This window comes from Eucalyptus grandis, chromosome 11 (assembly GCF_016545825.1).
Source record: "Eucalyptus grandis isolate ANBG69807.140 chromosome 11, ASM1654582v1, whole genome shotgun sequence".
Taxonomy (NCBI): Eukaryota; Viridiplantae; Streptophyta; class Magnoliopsida; order Myrtales; family Myrtaceae; genus Eucalyptus; species Eucalyptus grandis.
In genome coordinates, this window is record NC_052622.1 from 18,764,032 (window position 1) to 18,770,031 (window position 6,000).

The window sequence follows — 6,000 nt, forward strand, 5'->3', positions numbered from 1 at the left end:
AGCTCTTCTTTTCTTGGATGGAGCAACCATGGGCTCCTTCCTTTTCCTTTTTGCAGCCGAAGAGATTTGATGAGTCTTGACAGGGGTTTTCTCCTTGAACTTCTCCAACTCCTTGTTGAGTTCCTTCAGACGCATTTTAGAGACCATTTTCAGTCCCACCACCATTTGATTGCATGCTCTACCACAAAGAATTCGGGGAGGCTGAAATTCAAGTGTCTGAATAACTTGGTTACAAAAGTTGCGTACGGGAGTTGACCCTTGTCCTTCACCACTGCCCTGTACATGTGGAACATAATGGTGTGTGGAAGAGAGAATTTTTTATCAGCATTGATGGCATACATCAGCTTTGCCTCCGAGTTTGAAACGTCAGTTTTTGAAGTTGATTTCGGTTTGAGGCAGTTAATCACAATCTTGTGAGGCAAAATATTGGTTGCATTCATCCTCGAATAAGAAATCTTTTCTTCCGTTCTTCTATCCTTAACAAGTTCCAACGTTGCACAAGCAATAGACACACTGATAGGTTGATATCTCCCTCTTTCAACCCCAATCACATCAGCCAATGTATTCATGTCAACCATATAGTCCTAATCTCAAACACTAAAAGAAAATCTATTCGCATCTAAGAAACTTAGATTTGAATAGAAATAAGCAGTAAGTTCAGCATAACCTTTTGTAGATTCAGAACAAAACTGTTCAAGTTGAAGAAGAGTGAATTTTTTCCGCAGATTGACATTCACAGAGTCAAGAAAATCAAAATCCACACTTCTAGGGTTTATTACCCCACACTTAAGCAACTTAGAGTACAGTTGCTTGTGGTCATCCGATCGAAACAAGTCTGTCCTTTTACACCGGATTTTTGCCGCAACACCCATTCTCGATTTAAATTGACTATACATCCTATCATCGTCATTCCCATCTGGCTGACTCAGCCCTCCAACATGTGGATCAGTTGGGATATTTGCCAATGCCTCTTCCGCCAATCCAGCAGGGGCAATTCCCAATCGTTCCATTGTGCGTAGAAAATAGGTTTCATTTCGATATCCTTTTTCTTTCAAAAGTTCGTCAATGTAGTTCAAAGGAGTACCACCCCTTTTCAAAGCACGGTAAAGCTTATAAGTGAAGCCAGGCTTAAGAGTTCTTACGGGTTCTGCGTCTTCGATGATTTCTTCCTCTTCTTGATGTGAAACATTCTGAGGTCTAGGAGGAGAAGATGGACGCTACTGAGAATGTTGTGGGCTCTGTCGCTGATGAGGAGATTATTCTTCCTCGGTGAGATCAAAGTGCGTATGCCCCTCACGCATATGCTGTGGTCCCCTGTTCGTGATCCTTGAAGACTTTCTTTGGGACGACATCTTTCACAGTTTTTAGAGATTGCAAGCTTGTTTTTCAAGAAAGATGACAACTTTTCGAAGATTAAGCAAGAAAAGAAGATAGAAATGGAAGATCGGAGCTCTCTTAGCGTTTGTGAGAGTGAAACAAAGAAGAACCGACAGTATATAAGGCAGTCGAAGCGAGGCATACGGACTGTCGTAAAAGAAATGTAAAGATGCCTTTTAAAAAATTAACTGCCTTTTTTAAAAGTTGGATAATTGTCATTTCAAAAATAACTTCCTTTTCAAAAAGGAAAAATTGCAATAATCACGGAAATTGAAAATAGCAACAATCAATTAAGGATAGATAATCGTACCTTTTCGAGATTTGATCTGAGGGATAAAAACAACTTACAGTAAAAAATCTTGATTGTCTGAGTCTAAGTGTCTTTAGACTTTCAGTCCTGGGTCTGAACTTCCTCAGACTTTAGGATATTGAGTCTGGAACGAATAGCTTCAAATTGATTTTTCTCCAAAGGCTGTGTAAGTATATAGGCTAGTTGATTCTTTGAGTCAATGAACTGAATCAAAACTTCTCCATTTTGAACATGATCTCTAATGAAGTGATGTCGAATCTCTATATGTTTTGCCCTTGAGTGAAGAATCAGATTTTTGTTGAGATTGATTATTTGGTGTTGTCACATTTGATTTCGGTGCATGAATCTTCAATTCAAAGTCTCTTAACTGTTGTTTTATCCACAAAATTTGTGAACAACAACTTCCAAGAGCTACATATTATGCTTCTGCTGTAGAAAGAGCTACTGTACTTTGCTTCCTCGAAAACTAAGACACTGTCCTGCTTCCAAGTAGTTGACAGGTGCCCGAGGTGCTCTTTCTATCAACTCTGCATCCGGCTAGGTCTGCGTCCGAGTATCCAAGAAGAGTAAAGTTTCATTCTTTAGGATACCAGAGACCCACGTTTGAGGTTGAGGCAATGTATTTGATAATATGCTTTGTAGCACTTATATGAGATTCTTTAGGATCTGATTGAAATCTGGCACAATTGCAAACACTAAACAAAATGTAAGGTCTAGAAGCAGTAAGATAAAGAAGTGAACCAATGATCCTTTTGTATAGCTTCTGGTCAACTTTCTTTCCTCCTTCATCTTTGTCTAGCTTCAAGGAACTTGACATTGGTATATCGGTCTTTTTGCAATTTTCCAACCTAAACTTTTTGACAAGTTCATTGGTATATTTTTCTTGATGAATAAAAGTTCCTTCCTTCAGTTGTTTCACTTGAAGCCCGAGAAAGAAGGTTAGCTCACCCATCATGCTCATTTCAAATTCATCCCGCATAGACTTAGAGAATTTCTTGCACAGACTTTCATTAGAGGATCCAAAAATAATATCATCAACATAAATTTGAACAAGTAGAAAACTTTTGCTTTCTCTTTTAATAAACAATGTAGTATCTACTTTACCTTTGACAAAGCCATTTTTGATTAAAAACTTACTTAGTCTATCGTACCAAGCTCGAGGTGCTTGCTTTAGACCATATTGAGCCTTTTCACCGAAAACAGAGTGCGGTTTCCTTGGGTCTTCAAAACCGGGTGGTTGTTCCACATAGACTTCCTCTTGGATAAATCCATTTAAGAAAGCACTTTTGACGTCCATTTGAAATAACCTGAAATTTTTATGACAAGCAAAAGTAAGTAATAATCTAATTGCTTCTAACCTTGCTACTGGTGCGTAAGTCTCATCATAGTCTATCCCTTCTTCTTGCGTATATCCCTTGGCCACGAGTCTTGCTTTGTTTCTTACGACCTTTCCTTTCTCGTTCATCTTGTTCCTGAAAACCCATTTAGCTCCAATGATGGATTTACCTTTCGGTTTAGGAGTCAATTCCCAGACATCATTGATACTGAATTACCTGAGTTATTCTTGCATGGCTTCAATCTAGCTTTCATCAGTTAGAGCTTCTTCTATACTTTTGGGTTCTATTTCAGAAATAAGAGCCACAAAGCACTAGACTCTTCGCGCCTTTTGGATCTTGTGCGAATTCCTTCATTAATATCGCTGATAATGAGATCGTGGGATGACCGGACTTATGCTTCCGATTCTTGGTTGATTTGTCGACCGTTGATCTTTTTCCTCATTTGAATCTTCTACTATCATTTGTTCTTTGGTCTTCCAAGTCTCGAGCTACTTCTGGAGATTTAGACTTTGTAGAGTCTAGAGTAAGTTCAGATTCTTCAAGTTGAGTTTGAATCGATTCGTTTTGCATAGAGTCTTGAAATTTGACATTCATTGATTCCTCCACAGATTAAGTCTTTTTGTTGTATACTCTGTAAACTTTGCTTGTGGTCGAATGTTCAAGGAAGATCCATTCGTCTGATTTTTCTTCAAACTTCCCAACTCGATCATTTGCATTTTTCAAAATAAAACATTTACATCCAAACACGTGAAAATATGAAACAATGGGCTTCTTACCTTTGAATAACTCGTAGGGAGTTTTCTCCAGAATAGGCCTTAGAAAAACTCTATTAATGATATAACATGCTGTAGAAACTGCTTCAGCCCAAAAACGTGAAGAGATGTTATTTTCAATTAAAAGAGTTCTAGCCATCTCTTGCAAAGATCTATTCTTCCTTTCCACAACTCCATTCTGCTCTGGAGTATATGGAGAAGAGAACACATGCTGAAAACCAGATTCATCAAAGAACTTAGCAAAATCTTGATTTTCAAATTCACCTCTGTGGTCTGTCCGTATACTTGAAATAACATACCTTTTCTCATTTTGAACCTTTTTAGCAAACTTTTTAAAGTAAGAAAATGTTTCAGACTTACTTACCAAGAAATATACCCAAGTGAATCTTGAATAATCATCCACAATCACTAAACAGTATTTCTTACCTCCAATGCTCTGAGTTTTGGTTGGTCCAAAGAGATCTATATGCAGAAGCTGCAGTACACGATTAGTAGAAACTTGATTTATTGGTTTAAATGAGTTTCTTACCTGTTTTCCCAACACGCATGGTGTGCATAGATCAGACTTTTGGCATGACATATTGGGTAAACCACGAACAAGCTTCTTTGCTGAAATTTTGGCTATTTGCTTCATGTTAATGTGCCCAAGTTTTCTGTGCCATAATTTTGCTTCTTCTTGAATTGAGATTAGACATTAGGTTTCATCTGGTTTGACATCCAAGAGATAGATATTTCCATGTCTTTGACCCGTAAAAGACTGAGATGAGTCTTTACTAGTTCCTGAACAGATTCCCTCTTGAAAATTGATTTTGAAACCGGTATCGCATAGCTGATTGATACTTAACAAATTGTAGTTGAGTCCTTCCACTAAGGAAACATTACTGATCGTGAGACTTCCAATATTTACAGTTCCGTATCCCACAATTCTTCCTTTGTTGTTTCCTCCAAATGAAACTTTTCCACCATTAACTTGAACAAGTTTTATAAAACAATTTGAATCTCTTGTCATATGCCTTGAGCATCCACTTTCCAGGTACCATTTAATCTTTCTCTTGATAGTGACCTGCATTTAGAAAAGAGACTCAAGCTTTCTTTGGTACCCATATTTTCTTGGGTCCATTGGTGTTAGTATGATATACTGTCTTTGGCCCCGTTTGGTTCAACTTTGGGGAAATGGCTTTGCATTTCCCCAAGTACCTTTGAGAGAATGAGCATTTTGGGAAGGAGTTGTGTTTGGAAACCAATTTTTTGTGCATGTTTTGCAAAGCTATTTCAAAGTAAAAAGAAAAATGAAAAAGGAAAAGAAAAGGGAGGAGGAGATCGCGTGGTGAGGGGAAAATTGTGGGGAGCAGTTGGTGGCGGCGGCGGCAATGGCGGCTGGCGGCGGCGGCGGCGGCGGCGACGGCGGGGGAGGGAGGCGTCGACCTCGGGTGTTGCGCAACCCAGCCGCTTGAGGCCACGCAACCTCGGGCGGCGACCCGGCCTCAGCGACAACCCGGGCGACGCCGCCGAGGTCGCGCGGCCTCGAGCAACGCCGCCGGGTCGCGCCGAGGTCGAGCGACCTGTGGTGTTGCCGAGATCGCGAGGCCTCAAGCGCGCGGCCTCGGCGGCGTCGCTGGGTCGCTCGACTCGGGCGGCGTCTCGCCCGGGTCGCTTGACTCGGCGGCGTCTCGCCCGGGTCGCTCGACTCATGCGACGCCCGAGGTCGCCCGACCTCAGCCACCTCGCCTAAGGTCGCACGACCTTAGGCGAGGCTTTTCGGGAGGCTAGATCTGGCCGCTCACGGCTAAGCGCCGACCACCGCGAAGCTTGGCTGAGCAGCAAGTCCACGGAAGTCCAAGGATGAGCGCCGCCCACCACCGCGAAGCTTGACCGAGCAGAAGTCCATGGAAGTCCAAGGAAGAAGATGAACAGTGTTTTGGAGGGCAAAATGGAAAAAACAATTATCGGTAAGGGCAATATTGGAAAGAAAAAATTCATTAAACCCTAAACTAGCATTAGAAAATGTTGAAAGCCCAAAGTAGGTCCGGACTGCTTTGGGCTTCAAGCATTCCGAATGCTGGCATTTGGGAAATGCAAGCTCAAAAGTGTAAACCAAACACCAAATATTTTCCAGCCCCTTGGGAAAGCTGAACCAAACACCCCCTTTGCCCATACTTTCTTAATGGGTTTCCAAACCATAGAACATTCTTTTTCAAAATGA